Below are 20,329 nucleotides of genomic sequence, written 5' to 3' on the forward strand. Positions count from 1 at the left end.
ATTTATTATTTTTAATTTAAATTTTTTGCTCTTCTTGTGTGCCATTCATATTTATTCAATTTAATCCAAGAACAAGAGTATTTTGGAATAAGCTTAAACATGATAATCAACTACCATTTTGAACCTGTAAGTTTAGTCCTGGTTAGGAAAACGATTAGAGACCAAAGTTCTGAGTTAATTTTTGTCTTTGGGAATGATCTTCAATATATTTCATTGTACTTATGACATAAAATAGATAGTCAGGCCAATTTTCATTTTTTTTTTCTTGTAAACTAATGACTGAACTGAATTTGTTTAAAAGAAAAACTTGAAAATTTTCCTAAAAGCCTTGGCAATTGGTTTTTATTTCACTTCAGGCCAACGTTTACATAATTTTTTTTTTAATTTTTGATACTCAATTTTCATTTTGAGAAAGAAGAATTTGACATTTTCAACAGAACTCCATTCAGGCCCTCATACTTTTCACATTATTTCGTTAAGTTTGATATACCCCTTGACCTTGTTGGTCCAGGGTGTTAGAAACTTTGGTAAAGACATAAATCTGCGCTTCGCTGCGGCAAAATAGCAACTGAAAAGCAGCTCAAAGAGTCAAGTTTACTAACGAGGCAAAGTCGCTGGCTGGAAATCATTGAAAAAATAAAAAAGCAAACTGTAATGCCTATAAATATGTTGAAGAAATTGTCTGTTGCCTGTTTCGTTCAATTGAGGTTCAGGCAAGCGCGTACACCCCCCCTAACAACACACACACACACACACACAGACACAGTTAGCCAAGTCAAAGGGAAAACTTTTTCCAAGCCAAATGAAGGTCAACAGCATAATTTGTGAGTGAGTGTGTGTGTATATGGGGAGGGGGGTGTGTGGGTGCCTATGTAGTTATGAGTGGCAGGCCGAGAGAATGGAGAAGAATCATTTCAAGTGGTTGCCCGCCCCGTTGCCGCTTCCCCCTCTAATAGCACTACAATTATTTGTGTTTGACAGAGCATATTACCCAACGGGGGAATTCATCTATCAGATAAATCGAAGAAGAGTGCCCGCTTTATTGTTTAAACAAAAGGACGTAATTACAACGTGGCCAAAGGGGTAAAACCAATTACCCACAGATTACCAGGTAATTTATGAAAGATCTCAAAAAAGGTTAAAAGAGAAATATTCGATTTCATAGCCATAAACCAAACCAGTCCAGACAGGTAGGCTAAGCAGCAAAAACGATAAACTATACAAATATAGCTGTTATATATACAAACATCTATACATATATATTTATATCCTCGTACATTGGCCTCTGGGCCAAGACTCAGTCTGTAATTTTTTTTGGGTTCCCCCAATGTAAATATACCGGAAGGCAAAAGCTAGGCCAGTTTCTTGGCTACTTTACCATGGACATTTTCAACCATTTCTTATCCCCCCTTCCCGAAAAGTACTTTTAAAAAGGCAGAGGCCAAAAAAATTTCATAGCCTTTTGTATGTTTTTATACCCTCTAATCAGCTGTAAGGATGGAGGGGAATATACTTTTCTGCAAAAAGTTGTCCCAGGTTGAATATTAACTTTTCCCTGACTTGTTTGAGTGAAAAGAAATACTTCTTTCAACCCAATGGAAAAAGATTGAGCATAAGAGGACTCCCTACAAGTTCCAGGGTATCTCAGAGTTCTTTAGAGCACTTTTCTCTGTGTGTGTGTGTGTGTGTGCGTGTGCGCCTAGGCAACGAAACCATTCCAGTACTAAAACGGAAGTACTTGAATACTGGCGGAAATACAAATGAAGTTAGCATATCAGTTGAAGTTACTTAGCCCAAAACATTTTTATGATGATTTTTCTTCTTCTCTTTTTCTTTCATCTACTTGAGCGTAATTATGCCAAAGAATGCCTCTTACGAATTTCTTTTGAATTTTCAACTAAAAAATGTTTTATATAAAAAAACGCACCATAGAAATTTATATAGAGACAAGATGTGGCCATTCCTCTCCTTTTTCCTTCTTGTTAAAGATGAATTCATATGAATTTTGCTGTATATGTATGTATGTATGTATATGTATGTGTACATAAATTGGGCTCAATAATATGGATGTAAAATAAACCATTCGATATTTTTCCCCCAATTCATTGTTGTATCACAACAAAGGATGTCTGCGTATGGCTTTTTATTAACTTTAATTGTCTGAATTATTTGGAGAGTGGATGTGTTAATGTAGGACATGGGCGTGGTTAAGCGTGGGGTGTGGCACTATTCATATTAAATAATAGTAAACAGCAAATCAATCTCAATGAAGGTTCGTCATAGAGATTATCCTTGGCCTTGAAATGGCTAATGGGCAAATGTCCGTCAGAGAAGGTAACTATTGGAACAAAGAGGAGGAATGGTTATATATTATTTGTCAGGGGAGTATGAACTGATCCTCTGAGATGTGTTATTCCTGTTTGTGATGGGGTCGGACACGTTCCCATATCTACTTTGTTTCCGCGTGGACACTGTTTCGTGTGGAATCGACACCATTTTAGATATATTTAACTTTATTAATTAACCAAGTTGAAATTAAACCCGTTTGATTGCTTAATAAGGAGAGATACAAGAGATACCTGTGTAATTATAAACTTGAAAAAAATCATTCCTATAAATGTAAAACCTATAAAAACATTTTTAAATTATTCATTCATTTTATGTCGTTGATAATTATAGGTAATTAGCTCATAGCTATCTAAATACATTTCAAAATTTAGAATTATTGTAGTGCAAAGAAAGGATTATAATCTGGCATCAATTTTCTAATCTTTACTGACAGAACAATTGAGCTTGACATAGAAAGAGAGTATTTCAATCCATTGTAAAGTTTTTTAATTACTTCATTACTTTCCTCTATTTCAAGAATTGAAGATAAAGATAAAAGAGGACCAACAATTCCTTACCAAAAACGAAACGAAAGCCCAATCTATATTGAATAAAGTCACTAGAATTAGCTAATCTTTTTATTCAAATTCAAATTACTATAACTATTTTACATACTTCACTCAGATAAAACTTCATAATTTAAAAAAAAAAAAATACTTAAGATGAAAAAAAAGAAAGAAAATATGGAGTTAATCAGTTTTTGCCTCAATTTCACTTTGTGTCCCTTCTTACACCACTTAAAACATTAAATACAAATGCATATGAGTCGAAAATATATAAGATTGGAATAAGGAATTATAATTATCTCGGCCCAAAGTTCGTCAAATATCAATCCATATCGCCAACTAATGGATTTATAAGCTAACGGTCTTACTTTAGGGTATTTTGTGCAATTCAAACAGAGGCTAAAACATGCAATGAGCAAATATTGGGATTCTTTCTCTTTAAGGGCACATAGTAATCCTTAACCAACCTTGTGGGCGGCAATTTGGCCAATATTCTAAGCTCCTTAATGCTTTTCAATTACCCTATTTCAATATGAAGATGTACGTGTAATCTACGCCCATGGCCTTGTATGATTTTCTTGCTCATTTTTTCCCTTTTTTCATGCGGCAGCCTTTTAATGGAAATTGTGCTTTTTTTTATAGACACAAGTTGTCTAGACAAATACATATAAATACATGCACACCCATAGAAGTATATACATATGTATGTATATCTATAGCTACCAATATACTTGTAAGTAAGCCAAGTTTTCTTGTGCTAATGAGCAGAGAGTTCATTTTTGGTCCTCCAATGCCACGAAATGTAAATTAGAATTTCTTTTTCAATACACACTGCCATCGACTCTTGAAGTTTTAATTAGGGAAAAACGCTCGAAATGCAAAAATAAGTACGTACTTATGTACATAAGTAATTAACATTTGAAGTGTAAGTAACAATAAATGAAATAACAAAAATTTGACAGGGGAGAGAGCAATGTTGGCTGACATTTTCCCTCTTTGCTTTTACAGCAAATATTTTCCGTTTCATTTGTTCTGGCCACTGACTTCCTTTGGTAGGGGACAGAGATGCCTTCAGAGTGGATATCTATGTACTTATCGCATCGGAATGTGTTCATGTCAATTGGAAAATAGCCAGAAAGTGACATTCACTTGGACATTTTGTGGCATAGTTGTCTGTCACAGGAAGAGATGAGTTTCGAAACGGATTTTATTTTGCTTCTTTCATATTAAATCAAAATACAGAAAACCCAAAGGGAAAACGAATTGTGCTCATTAATTTAAATTTATTGTCATCCAACACCAAAAACGTTTAAGGCGCAGCCGAAAAAAGCTGAAAAAAACAGAGTGACTGGATGGCCAACATCAACAAGGAGAAGGAAAACAAAAACAAAAGTCTACATTGAGGCGCCAAAGCGTGAGACGACCACCACACACACACACACACTTATACGCACCCGCAAAACTCTCTAAGCATATCTAACACTACACAAGGTCCCAGGTCCACCTCGACACGGCAATCGAGTGCTTTTCCTTTGCTTCTTTCTTGCGCTTTCGCTTTCTTCCTTTCGTTCCGTTGTTTTTTCTTTTCGTTTTTAATTTCTTTAAGAGCTAAACAGAAATGGCGAAATAAGCATAATTTCAGGCGCCATAAAAATGAAAAACAAAAGCGGCGAAAAAAAGAGAAACGAAAAATAAATTTCACACAATTTGAAAAACGCAAACACTCAAGGCAAAATGGCGGCAAGGCGAAAGTACAGCTGCAGCTGTTTAATGGCTTCTATATGCGTGAGGAGTATGTGTGTGTGTGTGTGTGTATGTTGGCCAGCGGTTTCGGTGCCCTAGTGCCTGCTTCTCCATTGCTGCGAGTGGAAATGAATTAAAAAATGTTTACGACTCGACCGCTTGATTTTCAGCACATTGGCAAAATGGCTGAGAGGAAAACGAAAACGAAAGCGAACAAGCAGCAAAGGAAAAGCAAAGAAAAGAAAAAACAATGAAAATTGCTAGCCACAAGAATGTGGGGCCCAGGCCGCATCGGACCAAACGATTGAGTAAGTGTTTGCGGTGACGGTTTTTGCGTTCAATCTACGTAGAACCAATATACACACTTACATCTACACTAAAAGAAGTTGTATATGCCCTATACCCTATCAAAAATGAACATATGTATTAACAAAGCATTTCGTAGTCCTTGCCCTAAAAGCCAATTATACACATTTGCCTTTTATTTTGGTCAAAGATCTCTGAACCTTTGAAGAAAATCAAAATTGTTCAGAAACTCAAAGAGTTATTTTAAGTTAGCTGCTTACTCTAGTCTTGCAATCTAAACGCTTTGATTAAGAAAACACTTTTTGATTACAATCGTAAACTTAAATCTTTAAATTTTTCTATCTTAGTCTTGGGTCGAGTTCAACGAATGCGATGGACTTTTCAAATGCTTCACAAGGAATTGCGGTTCTAAGCCGCTTAAAACTACTGCCAAGTCCTTTTCAGAACCGATCATGACTGGGGGCCTTCGTTGCCCCATTGAACTATTATCTTCAATTACACAGCCTGGAAGAGTATTGATATTCGTCAAATATCAAAAATGTTAATTATTTCATCATGTGCGGTAAATGAGGCTAAAAAATAACCATCAAAATAGACAAAGAACGAAAACAATCCGATAATTGGAAATCAGACAAATGCCGAATGTAGTCAAAGCCTAATGAAACCCTGGAAATGAATATACATCGTCTTAAATGGCTAATTGGTTTTGGTGTTTTCCCTCTACTTTGCTTTTGCTTGATTGTGTTGTTAATGTTGAGAAAATGATATCATTAGCGGTCAATCGAACCGCGAGACTCTGCATCAGAAGTAAAGTCGCCTCCGAACCCGTGGCAAATGAATAAATTTTTGCAGCAGCAGCTGGCCCGGCAACCCCGTTGGCATCAGGTAGTAAAGGAGATGCTTAACGAAAGCCGCAACCAATTAACGGTCGGTCACACGGTGTAAGCCATGTCCCATTACTAGCACACAAAATGGCTGACACAAGCCCATTGCAATTGCAATGTAATTGAGCGAAAACTGTTGCCACAAAACATTTACTGCATGGGCCACTCCCAGACATTGGAGGGGCGGCAAGAGGTTGGCGTTTTTTGTCCAAACAAAATGAGACATTATGGTAGATTTGGGTATTGCTCCCCCTCCCCCCCTCATAAATTCGGATTGCCCATTTTGCAAATCGCCCGTGGATGGTGCACCATCGCCCTTTCCAGCATCCCACCGCTTGACTATGCCATTTGACAAATTATTATCGAGAGTTGAAAGTCGAGCAGACAGAATTTATGCCTCAATGCCACTTCACAGGTGAAAGCCAAGCGCTCACGTTCACATTGAAGTTCCATTCCATTCCCAGAGAGAGAGTCTATTAAAATCAGTTGTGGAAAAAATTATTTATGGCACGCATTTAGGCAGTGATAAAATATGATAAATGCCTTAAAAAATATGCCAAGATGGCAGTGTAAATGCAGCCCCCCCCAGCCCCCCAGCCTCTCTGCCACCATCAGCCAACCTCCATTTACCTTCTATCTATTTTATCTGCCACATGCATAATTTAAGACAAATTGACAATAAATCACCGAAGGCTGAACAATTTGGGTTATACCAATCTCCATTTTCGTCGCATCCCTTAAACACTCCCAGGTACACACAGGTGCCACACAACCAAAGCGATGGCAAATACTCAAAAATGTTTCTGTTCCTACATATAGGTCAATTCAAAACAAAAACACAACATATTTAGAAACAATTCATGAACTGTGTGAGAGATTCCCTCGTTTTAGATTAGGAACAGAAATCTCTCAGAATCGCTCATTAGACACTTTTGAAAACGTTTAGATTTACTTTGGCATTATATAGGACTCAAAAACAAAATCCTTTTTGCTTATTCTCGAAATGTTTCAATCAGTTCTCCCTAGAAGAAAGAAAATGGCTTTCAATTCCGAACTTAAACAATTTCTTTAAAATTTGTTCGCAGTGGAAAATCTTTCTAACATTTAAAGCAATTAAAAATGGAAAGGCCAAACTTTAGTCACGCGTTGAAATTTGTATGTTTGCTTAAAACGAATCGGATATTACAGTCGAAATGTATTTTGCTTTTGCATAGATTTCCATTTCGATCGATGTTGATGGCCCAAGTGGTGGTTATTTTAGATTTTTCTATAAATCCTCAGTGGAAAATAAAACGACAAAGGCGAACCGAATGTCGCATTTTGCTATCACCATATATTTTTGGTCAGTCATGGTCACGTGCTTGCCAAATAAATATATATACATAGATATAGATATATATGGAAAATATGTACCTAATATATATGAGTTTTTGACGACTGTGGCATCCATGGCGGTCGCAGATGGCTCTGTCCTAAGCAATTAATCACCGGGTTGCGCAGAAACAAGAGGACAAAATGAAAAGTGGCTGGTGAAATTGAATTTCTAAACTAAACAGGCTAACTGCTCATACATATAAGATGCGGCAACAGCAGCCATGATGATGTCGAGGGCCATCGAGTTGGCAAAACAGTGCACCTCGTTGGCTGCTGCCTTTCAGTGTCAGTGGAAAGTCGCTAAAGCCGCTAAATACGAGACCCGGCAGTTCCTTCGCCTCGTCCGCTTGCCTTGTAAGGCTCCTCTAACACTTCAGTTACTGAAGCACCTTTCAGACAGCAGCAGCAGAAGCAGCAGCGGCACCAGCTGGCTGGCACTTCATTTTGCGCACTTTTTAGCAGCCCATCCCCACCACGACCCAAACGAAGCCAAACCAAACCGAACCCCTTCACACCCTTCTGAGGGAAGGAAAAAGCCAAGATGCTGGCGCGTCAGTCAAAGTGCAAGTGCTTGGGCCACTTGTTGCCACTTCAGGGCACACAAAACGGAAGCCGTTTGCTCTAGCCACAAATGTTGAATGTGAAATGCAGAATGGTTTAAAATTTCACAACCATGATGTGAATATGGAAGGAAAGGCGAGTGGACTAGGACACGCATCCTCTTAGACATGAAGGTCATTTGCAAAGTTGAAAAACTGACCTTAATTGCATCAACTCTTTGGTTGAGAGTCCTAGCCTCAATTTAAGCTGACTCTCAGTGCAAAGGCAGAAGGCACGGCACAGTCATCTCATTAAATCTATGCTTAAAACTAAAACCAAGTATAAGAGATAAAGAACTAAACTACTTCATGGCCTATAAAGGGGTAAAAGAGTTTCGGATGCCATAAAACAATTTACAAGTTGATTGGTCAAAGAGTGCTCGTTATCCTAGGTAAAGGTGTTGCCCAATGAGAATTTCAAATACCCTTACTAAATGTAAGGTATTGAAAACATTTTACCATAACTTTTAATTCGGTTATCAATGTTATAAGCGTTAAGACATTAAGGTTAAAAGGATTTTCGCTATTGACTGCATTTGGTAATGTTTTTAGTCATATAAATGTAAAAGTGTGTGCGTGTGTGTGTGCGACTCTCTGTGTGAGTGTTTTTCCCATGGGAAATTTATGCAAATAAAACAACAAACAAATTTTACAATTTCATATGTGCTCGACATTCCGGCGTGCATTCATTCATTCATTCAGTTGTTCATTTTCGTTTATTTTATTTCGTAAGGTCTGAAAATGTATCTGTGGCATTGTCTCTGTGTGTGTGGTTGTGTGGAAAATTAAAGAAAAGCTTGTCGAAAAAGAGAATGTTTATTTATTTGGCATACAAATCAAAGAAAAGCTCTCGAGATTTTAACATAGACTACTTTGACCAGAATATCAAATAGTTAGTTCTATTTGATGAAAAAAAATAAACTTAAATCGCTTTTCGAAATGAAAACTTTTTTAATCAGCACATTTTCACACTCTGCTCGAAATCCATAATAAGCAAATTGTTGGTGTTGTTGTTAGTGAATGTCGAAATGGATTAGAAACAACTTTGTCTGGAGCAAAGTATGCAAAAATTATTGAAATTGAACATTCAATTTATTTGCAAATGGCTTGCCATATATTTTCCAACAGCTTTTGCCTTGTTTTCCGCTTTAGCATTTTTTCTATCTATTTATATGGAAAATTACAGAGCAGACACACACACACACACATGTGTGAGTGTGTGGAGTGTGCCCACCAAGGAAGGGCAGAAAAAGTTTAAGGGATAACTGAAATGTACGCACGAAGGCGCCAACATCTATTAAGCTTCAATGGAGAATACGTTATGCGTTCATACGAGAGGATAAAGTGCTCGGAACAAAAAACGAAAATAACAAAACACAAAATGGAAATCAATTTTGATTAAACAAGCAAAACGAATGGAGCAAACGAATATGGTTATGGTTATTAAAGAATACAAATTGAAACATCGATCTGCATGAAATCTTAGACGAGTTTACATTAATAAGTATGCAAAAGAGGCATAAAACTGGTTATTAATAGCTAAGAAGGACTTTCAGAAGCCAAAAGGAAGAAAGGGATCAATTGCAATATATGCCATTTCTGAGTTCTAAACAGATTTCGATTCGTATAAACCTTAACTTGGTTAACTAACTTAACTTATGCACGATTTGAACTTGTGTAGAACAACTTTTGCACAATTTCTCTCACTGTGTGCGTGTATGTGTGTTGGTGGGAGTGTGGGTGGGCAATCCAATAGGTATAAATTGAAATCAATAATTATTTCCATATCATTAGATGCCAGAGCACAAAATGAAATGCTAAAGCAAAAGCAAAAATGTGTGCTAAAACAAAAAGTCGTAGATTCCGATTGGATATGGATATTGGTTTATGGTATCGTACTCTCCTTTTCTCGAAGTCCATACCATCCGCCTTAATGGGTGGCAGGGAGGAGGAGGAGTTCAATTGAAATTCTTTCACTCAGAACGCCAGCTGTGTTGGTAGCAAAACAATTGCAAGTATTTGTTTACCCAACAATTTTTTGCTTCTACTCGGAGGAGGCAACAAAATTTGGCCCGGAATACAATATCAGGCAATAGATGAGTGCGTGTGTGTGTGTGTGTGTATAATATTGAGCAGTTCAAAAATTTAAATGAACCAAAATAAAGTTAATTTCCAATTATGCCAATGTAGCCATAAAAGTAAGTTGTCAAAACACGTGGACAACAACAGCAACTCTCAGGTGAAAGGAGAAAAACATTGAGGCGAAAACAACCTTGGAAAAGGTGAAGTGAAAATCTTAAGACCTAAAGTGTGGGGAAGAGGAGGGGAGTCCGTGCGGTGTGTGGATGGGGGTGGCATTCAAAGTGTCTGGCACTCGAGGCGCCAAAATGTACCGAACATACACACAGCAGGAGTTCACACATATTGAGGCTGATTAAAATTTAATACCCATGAACAACAAAATGAAAATTTTCCACGAAAATCTTATATTAATTGTACAGACACATATGTACATATGTATGCATATGGGCCAAAGAAGACCATTTGCTGTAAAGGATTCCGTTTCAAGTCTTCCAGAGTGGGCATCATTCCCGTGCCCACACACACACACACACACACACGGTTGCAAGTCCGTCAGGTTGCAACAACATAAAAGCAATAATTAATAGACGAGGCAAACTCATTGTTTGCTACACTTTGACCGCAATTTATCAGGCAAGTTTGATTTATGAGAAAGCTGTAAGGTGCAACGGGAAACCGTTTACTGTTTGTAACCATTTACACAGTTACAATTTGGCTTACAGCCAGTCTCATATAATTGGCCAGGCCAAAGAGCCATTTGTTTGCCCTCGCCTCGTTCACCTGGCAACAACAAGCAATTGCACTTTACCTTCTGTTTCAGTTCCCGATTAAGGATCAATGGAACAGGCAGAAGCAGCAGGAGTAGCTGGAGGAGCCAAAGAATAATTGTATGTTTAAATAATTGATGGCAATAAACGAATCGAATTGAAGGCGAAACGAGTGGAGTTGAATCGAATTGAGAGACCACAAATGAGCGCCATTCAGTGTCGGATGTATCAGTCCTTTCGCATTCCCCCTTTAAATACCACAAAGGAGTCATCAGAATACAATACAATGAAATACAGTGATCACTTGTCACGTAAACATTGTTCTTGTTTTCCCATGACATCCAATCGTTTTGTCATAATTGAATATTCAATAATCATCTTTTTGGCACGGGCAATTATACATATTCATAGAAAGTCAAGTTTTGCCTTTGGATCTTTAAAGGATTAATAAACAATATTAACAATTTCTTTTATTAGTGGGAGAGAGTGGGGAGAAGACTTCAAAGGGTAAAGACCAATGTTGGTGTGAAATAATCGAAACTAACAAATCGGAACAAACTAAACTGGATTGAACTGGATTTTACTGATTCCACAATCCAGTCACGGATTAAAGATAAAAGATTCCATACTGAAAACAGGGCGGATTTTACTTGGATAACATGGACTTGGACTATTAACCGGTGTAAACGGGTTCAAACGGGTGCAACATATGTAAGAAGTGGAATTTTTAAAATTCCAGGTCCAACTACTTGTTCTAACTACTTTTTCGCACCACTTTGCGCAATGTTTCGTCCGATATGGCAGCAGTTTCTTGTCGGATATTGTCTCTCAGCGCAGCCAGGGTCCTTGGTTTACCAGTGTCTACCTTGGATTTTCAATATCCCCATAAAAAAAGTCAAGAGGCGTCAAATCAGGTGATCTCGGTGGCCAGTCATAATCGCCGTTTTTCGATATTAATCTTCCGGGGAACATTTCGAGCTATGTATGTATAAATTGGTCGTGGCATGCGCTGTATGGCAAGTAGCGCCGTCCTGTTGGAACCAGATGCCTAACTCTTGTGAACGATGGCGACCTGATGTCGATGGAGTCTCTGCAACACTGGCTCGACCGGCATTAATATTCTCGTCGGAATGTCTTGGTCGTTGTCTGGACAGATGACTGGCATTACCAACACTACCAGACGATATAAATTTGGCATATTTTTATTTTTCCACGCAAGTTTAGTTAACACAATTGAGAAGTTATTTTGAATGTACAGCTGAACAATTTCAGCGCGTTGTTGAGGTGTGTATTGTTCCATGGTTAAAATTGTACTGAAATGACGCTTCCAACGCAGTATGACATTTGTTTATCTGACATCTCTGTCAAAAGTTATGGGGTTGCCAGATGCTTCCACTTTAAATGACCCACCCTGTATGTAGCCCACAACTAAACGGAGCTAGGTTAGTCCTCCCCATGCGGCAACAGCCAGTCCAAGATCCATTTATGCTAGCTCAATCAGGACCCAAAAAAACATAATCAATTCCCGAGTTATTCATTTGTGTATTTAAATACTCGATATTTCACTTGCAACTTTTCAGAAGTAATGACGACGGCTGTATGCGATATTTGATTCTTTCTTGGATACATTCATATACATAGTTATAAGTATATCAAAATTGATTGATTGATCACTTCAGATGCTAAAGCTACTGCATTGAAGAGGCCAGTGGAGTGTACCGAAATCATCTTTGCAATGATAATTATTAGTAAGTAACTAATAATTTACTACACAATTCAAATTGTATACCATGTAAGTTATTAACTATTTTCTTAAGTCCTCTTTCAGTCTTTCCTGATAACCCATTCGCCTTTAGCTAAATATTTAAGACATAAATCCAATTTGGAGACAGTTGAAAAACTGAATTTCACTCGATTTGCCAATTTTTTTTGCCACTATTTAATTAATTCTTAACTATTACTATATTATTATAACTATTACTTATCTTAGTTTTACTTACTTTGTTTTCCGTACTTATTTTACTTAAGTTTTAAATTGGTACTCATTCTTGTATCATAGAGTTTTCTAACATAGACACGAGTTTCCGTCAGTTTCGAATTGAGAAGCACACAAAAATAAAATAATATATATTGATCTATGTATTAATATTATTTATTTTCGCCATTTAGGTTTTCTTTGTCATTACAAGGTGAGAAAAATCAAATCAACTTAAATACAATATTTTCTTTCAAATTCTAAATATTGCGACTTATTTAATTATGCCAAAATAAGTTTTTGTTTATATGACTATTAGATAATTATAAAAAATTAGCTCAATATTATTGTAATATTCCGTTATTATACAGTAGTACAAAGGCTCAAGTTTACAACTGAAAATTATTTTCACATATTATTATTACCGACATCCACATTTTGTACGGACAGCTTTATTCAGTAATGGAAGGGGGAAGAAGTTGATATTTTAATTTGTGTATTATCATTAAAGTGCATGACGCAACATTATAGCCATAACAAATAAAGTTCATAATAGATTCGATAGAATGTCGGCGAAAATCCCCTACAATCGCCCTCGAGGATCTAACATCACCCAACGATTTTATTTTGAAATCACTTTCCACTAGATCAAGTTCAAAGTTATCATAGTGGGCAAATAAAGTTCTTCCATCCTTATATTTTAAGTGAATGTATAATTCGTGGGGCTGATCTTTAGTGAGACAGTACACAATATTTGAGTCAATATTAATAGTTTTTTTGAGTGATCCGTTTTGAAGTTCACGGCGTGTTACGACTAACCAACCAGGACCAGCGATATCATTGTTAATGGTCACCGTCCTGGCAAAATAATTTGCCACATGAAGTAAAGTTTTATATTCTTTGTTTTCTGGCTTTTCAATTTTTGTTTGGTAATTTTTTATCAGAATTTCATTCTCTTTAATTTTTGATGTCAGTTTATTCTCCATCTTCTGTTTTTCAACTTCGAGCATCTTTAGTTTCTCGTGGGACTCCTCTAAAAACGTATTCGCCTCTTTGAGTTTAATTTCGGCTTCTGATAGCTGCGCGATTAGACTCTCTACTTTCTTCTTGGACTCCTCTAACAGAGCATTGAGTTCATCTTCTCTAGCTCTAGTTTGATCCGCCAATTGATTCTCTAGTTGTTCTTTTGGTATTTCAAGGCTCTCATTGGTCTTGTTCGAAGGAGCATTCGCCTCCTTGAGTTGCTCCGCGTACTTTGATACGAGGTCCGAGATTTCCTTGCCCTTTTCAGCCATTTGATTTTCCATATAATGTTTATGTATATCCAGACATTTTATTGACAGCGTTGATATTGTCCTTACATGATTATCAATTTGCCGGTCTTTCCATTCAATCTGCTGATCTTTTAGTTTAATCAATTTGGCTGCTTGCTGCAATAAGGACTTTAGTTTCTGATAGCAGTTTCCCTCACATTGGGTGTTCATTAACTCAAATCCATCAATAATCTGTAATTTATGAGTACAAATAAATATTTTGTTTTAAATCTACTCACTATATACACTTACCGAACTGGTCTCCGATGAAGGATCTTCTGGAGAAGCGTCCACATTCGACAACATCAAATTGAGTATGGCTTGATCCATTTTATCTACAAAATTGAGGAAAAATGTTACGCAGTTGTGACCGACCAATTGTAGACTATTAAACTCGTTGAGTAAGCACGTCCAATATATAGGCACATACATTGGTGCAACGGTATCTACCTACATTATATCTATGTATGTATATATTTGCAGACATCTGCCGTTTTAATACGTGGATTTGCTTCTCTTAATCCTCAACTTAAGTAGGTATAAACTTGGTTTTTATTGCGGAAGTCCCGAAAATAAAAACTGCCTGATGGAATACGGCGAAATATGTCTGCATTATTATAAAATTTCAAAATGTAACCGAATGGTTGTTTTGATGTAAGATGTGGTCTATCTGAGTTATTAGCTACTTCCATTATAATGAATATATTCATTACAGTGCAAAGGGACACCCTTTAAATAAAGGACATGGCGCTCATGCTGCAAAAATGTTAAGCAAGCAAAATTCCAGAATGCAGACAAACTTATCGCACAAGTTGTTAACTACATATTTAATTTGGATATTTCAAACGGCAGTTACTTGACCAAGTTTACTAAAAGTGGTAATAAACTGCATTTGTTCCAAATGCAAAGTTCCCATTAAAAATACAGAGAGCTACGGGGTATACACACTTGCTTGTACTCTTCCTGCTAACTCTCTTGAGTAAAGCTTGGAAATTGTGAAGTCAAAAACCAATGTACCCGAAGATCCTTTTAGGTACTGAATCATAGTTCATTCCGAACTATATCGATTCGTTGGAAATTCGAAACCGACATGCTTTTGCTGCATTGAATATACTCATCTTGTTGGTAGGGTGCAACTGGCTACTGATTTTTCAACTGATGGTAACGGAAAATATATGCATAATGTATGGAAAATGGCACATAATGAACCGAGACCTGAACGACAACCGCAACGGAGAGTGTCCAGCCGCAAATTTGGAGCGCATTAGTTCCCGGGGGCGGACCCGTTGCGTCTAACCCATTGTTTTTGGTATTTACATTTTCATTATAATTGCGTGATAAATAGGACAAAGGGAAATTCAGAAAATTGGGTTGCTGTTGCTGCTGCTGTTGTTGAATTTCAATTAAGTTTGTTTAACAATAAATGGAAATAAACACAGGCGTAATTGATGGTCTTGCATTCTATGACATAGCCATCCTCCATTCCTCCATCCTCCATCTGCATTGAAAGCAATTAGGAAGTCCTCTTTGCTACTACACAAAAGTCAAATGTGAGTGGCATCTTTCAGATTGGGCCTCAAATGTGTATATATGTATGTATGTATATATTTTATGATTATTAGTATGGTTATTACAACATAAGCTGAATATGCCACACACTTCTATACACACACACACACACACACACACACACACGGGGGCAAGTTCAATATTTGAATTTAGTAACTGATACACATAACAATGGCCATTTCGGGCCATTGAAGCAGAGAGCTGCCGTTGCTCTGGCGGAGCAGAAACCATATCAAAAGAAAGCCATTAGATACGATATCGTTTTGCGAAATTGCCACAATAAATGCTAAAATGTGATTGTGCTTTAATAGTGCCGCTTGACTCTGCCTTTTGCTGTTGCTATTGCCTCAGGACTGGCCTGCCTTCTGTTGGTCCTAGTTCCATATGTTGCCCTCCTTCCACATAGTCGCCATCACGTGGCAATCGAAAGGAAGAGCTCAAATAATGTTGAAGGTTGCTAGGTTGCTAGGCTAAAAACTTGTCTGACTTTGTCTACCAAAAGCCAAAAAAAAAATTTTAAGTGAAGTCCCTAAAGGAGTCGTTGGTATCCCAATGGAAATGTATATTTCATTCGTTTAATCTTACATATCCTGTGGATACACTTATAAACAGCACTTGGAAATTTCGATGGAATGAAATTCATCCAGAACATCAAGATCCTTCTTTCCAGCAACTGTAAACCTCTTTAATTTCAAAGGTGGAATCGTTTCATGAAAAGGGAATTTCTGAATATTCTTTTAACTTGAACTCCAAGAGTTTTCGAAAGCATTATTGTTACAAATGTATCCATCGACGTGTGATAGGGGAAGGAAATTTTTCGGTATACCTTAAAGAGTGTGACCATTTTACCCACTGTAAAATAAAAGATCATGTCCCTCTCGTTCCATCCAATACAAATATACAGTTCAAATCGTAACGAAATATGTGAATTATATTCCAACCTAGAACACATTTTTACAATACAAATATTGTATTCGATAAGTGGGGGCCCACTGTATTTATGTTTAAGCTTATTATTAAAAAGATTACAAATAATTCAGACAGAAGATTGTACACCTTGCAAGTTTTCCTGTAACTCTGTCTTACCTGAAAATTCAAATTTCCGCAAAGGAAGATAGGTCAACAAACTCAAGCTCAAGCCATTTTATCGAATGTTTAAATGACAGCTATGTATATAGTAAAGTTATCCGATTGTTATGCCAAAGTAAATAATTCTCGTTGGTATAATCGCATTAGAAGCATCGATTATTCCTATGAAAGCTATATTATATAGTTGCCTGATATCTATTAAAGTGCCGTAAAAGTAACTAAACACTTACGATTAACCTACTGTGAATTCATTTGTCATTCTTTGACTCCATTTTCAAGAGTTTGATGTCATTTTGTCATCCAGATATAATAAGCCAAATGTAACAGTTTTTAGTTTGTAGACCATTTGTTTATTCTTTTGATGTTCCTTGGGCACTCAGTGTTTTTATAATTTCTTATAATAGAATATCCAATTGGCATTTCCGGGAAAGGTCAAACACAGGACCAAAACATAAGGTACCAAAGATCTGGATGTTTTTCATTATACAATATATTAATAAGAAATGATCCAGTTTTAGATTTTTGGATAGAAATAGTGAAAAGAAACATGTACAAAATAATTGTAAGAGAAGTTGAGTTTGTGTTTTTAGTAAAGTTTATAAGAAATTACCCATTAAAAATGTTTAGGACATTTGGAGATCTCTTAAATTAAACTTGGATAGGTGAACAAACCGTATAAAATATAAGGAAAGCCAAAAGATTTTGAATTTACCGTAATTTTGCTTTTGTTAAGTCATTTTTTTGACCAAAAAATGGTCAAAATTGTCTTAGCTTGTATATTTTCTAAAGAAGATAGATGAAAATTTATTATTTAGGTTAAATTGTATCATAAATCATAAAAATAAAATAAAATTTTATTATGCTTCCGAAAGTCGTGTGAGTGATTTCGGAAATGCCCATATGTTAATAGGATCATCATATAAAATTCCGGGGATTAGCCCAATATATATTTATTCCTTGCCTTGACTCTATCAAACCAGAAGTTGAACAATTATACATATTATTATTAATAACTTAACTTTACTTTTCTAAAAGATTTCGATTGGTTACATTTTCTGCCTCTTCAATGTTGGATTTGATATTGATTTTTGATTGTTCTTCGGACTTTAATTGATAATGGGCACAAACTAAGCCTTACCTAAACGATTACGTCAGTATCACATAACCTTCTGATGGGTTAATTTTCTTTAATTCCACATTTTTTGGCTTTACCATCAGAATATATTTTTTACAATCCTTATGAAACTGATTATCTAGTTCGTCAAGAGACATTTTGGAGATACTATCCATAACAATTTCTACTGAGCTTCTACTTAGAGTCAGCGATTTGATGACCCATTTCTCTTTCCCATGTATATCTTTTCGACTACAAAGTTCAAAATTGTCAAAGTGGATGTAGGAAGTACTTCCATTCTTATGAACTCGATCAATGTACATTTCATATTGCAGTGTATCCATTAAAAGGATATTATCCATATAAGTACCAATTTTAAATCCACCAAAAGAAGTTATTGATATCCATCCGGGACCAGCTATATCATTTTCAATCACAAGCATTTCGTCAGTATAAAAAAGAAATCGTTTCCGTTTTTTGTCTGCGTTTTCGTTTGCTTTTATTTCTTCTTCCAGTTCTTTTATTTTCAGCTCGTAATTCTTTATAAGAACATCATTCTCATTTAATGTTGCCGCCAATTGATCTTCCACTTGCTTATTTTGAGCTTCCAGTTTCTTGACCAATGAGAACGATTCCTGTAGAAGACTATTCGCCTCTTTCAGTTGATTATCGTACTTTAATACAATTTCTGTGTAGTTTCTATCATCAGAGCTCCTATTTAATGCCATGATAAGATTGTCAATTTGCCTATCTTTTAATTTAATTGTGTTAGTTGCTTGCTGCAATAGGGATCTCATTTTTTTGTAACAGTTTCCCTCGCATTGAACGTTTATTAAATCGAACCCATCGACTATCTTAAATCAAGTAACAACAATGCACCAGGTAAAACAAATATTTTAAATTTCAAAGACCAAATGTATGTTTATTCAATTATTTTACATGTCTTACCCTCACCTCAGAAAAACTCACTATCACTTTATCGCCGCCATTAGCCATTGGCCAACTACGGCCTTTTGGACCACTTTTATACAAATGTTTTGCGTATTTCTAGTCCGATTTTAATTAAAATTTGTAGGTTGGTAGAAATGAACAAGACTAATCGCAGCAGGCAATCGGTTATTTCTAAATTATGGACAAAATCTGCTCGCATACTAATATAGCACACATACTAAGTTTAGTGTCTCTAGCTGGTATAGTCTTTGAGAAATTCGGTTTAATTTAATTTCCGGGGGCTGAAAGAGGCCTGACAAAAATTTGAAATAAACTCGATAATTGTACATCCTACACGAGTCTACATACCAAATTTGGTTTCTCTACCTTTTATAGTCCCTGAGATCTAGGTGTTCATACGGACGGACATGGCTAGATCGACTCGGCTGTTGATGCTGAGCAAGAATATATATACTTTATGATGTCGGAAAAGCTTCCTTCTGAATGTTACATACATTTTGGTGAGTTTAGTATGCCATTTCTCCCTTTTGGTGCACATACCAGGTGTAAGACCTTTCTCATTTTAACAGTTACATATGGGTTTAGTTTAAGTGAAAAAGGTTACGAATTGCTGCGGACATTTGACACTTTAATACACGTTTTTAATTGGCTTAAACTTTCTCGAATATGCCCATATAAGTCTTTAATATGGGTCGTATGATAAATTGTAATAAATTTAATCAAGATATGGTCAAATCGAAATCTCATTCTGAAATCCGAACACAAAGAATGGGCACATTGACTTCAATTCGTCAACCTTTTGTAGAATAGTGCGTTTGCATATTTGGCTTAATTTTGTTTTCTTTGTTGTCTACCATTAAAAAATCAATAAAACTTTGATTTCTATTAGAATAAGTTTCGCCAAAATGAACTTTACCTTGGATGTATAAAATCAATCGCATTTGGAACGGCTCAATTTAGTCGCAAATCAGAACGACACACACAATGTTCTACGGCAAAGTGGTTCTATGGATTTTAATTTATGGACCAACGATTTGGCTAGAATCATCTGGAAACGAGCTCACATATCGGATACCAGTTTGGAATATTCAAGATGTATTCTCACACATAGCCAGCTTGCCCGAAAAGCAGACAATTGTTAGGCACAAAAAGAAGAAAATAAAGACTACACCGCAACCGGATAAGGAATGGCCATACCCCTACTATCCATCTCCTCCACTGACTCCGCTGCCATTGCCCCCTCCGTATCATCCCCACCATCATCATCATCATCATCCGCATATAACGACAAAGCCAACGACCAAAGAGCCAGCAACAAATCCACCGGATACAGATCTATGCAAAATGTATCCTCATCTACCAATATGCACAACGGCACCGAAACCCTTAACCCCCCACCGGAACCAGATTGCACTCTTGATCCGAATCTACCATCATGCACGACGAAAAAACCTCCGGAATCAGATTGTGATCTTGATCCCACTTTGCCATCATGTACAACACCCGATATATGTGAAATGTATCCTCAACTGCCCAGCTGTGCAATAAAAAAACCACCAATCACAATAAGCACTGCGAATCGTGAACAAAATTTAAATTTTTCAATCGATTCAGAGCCGCAGCCCCTGCTGTCGCTCTGCGACCGCTTTCCCGATGTCTGCAAGCAGGC

General features: G+C 36.6%; 1 long non-coding RNA gene across 1 annotated transcript; it reads right to left on the reverse strand.

The window, feature by feature from the left end:
• Window positions 1-13,543: 13,543 nt before the first annotated feature.
• Window positions 13,544-14,258, reverse strand: LOC137575546 (uncharacterized). The gene is made up of 2 exons (XR_011032182.1): window positions 14,190-14,258; window positions 13,544-14,129 (listed from the first exon to the last, which is right to left on the reverse strand). It is a non-coding gene; the product is annotated as an uncharacterized lncRNA (long non-coding RNA).
• Between the last annotated feature and the right edge of the window lie 6,071 nt (window positions 14,259-20,329).

This window comes from Drosophila tropicalis, unplaced genomic scaffold (genome assembly GCF_018151085.1).
Source record: "Drosophila tropicalis isolate 14030-0801.00 unplaced genomic scaffold, ASM1815108v1 contig_573, whole genome shotgun sequence".
NCBI lineage: Eukaryota > Metazoa > Arthropoda > Insecta > Diptera > Drosophilidae > Drosophila > Drosophila tropicalis.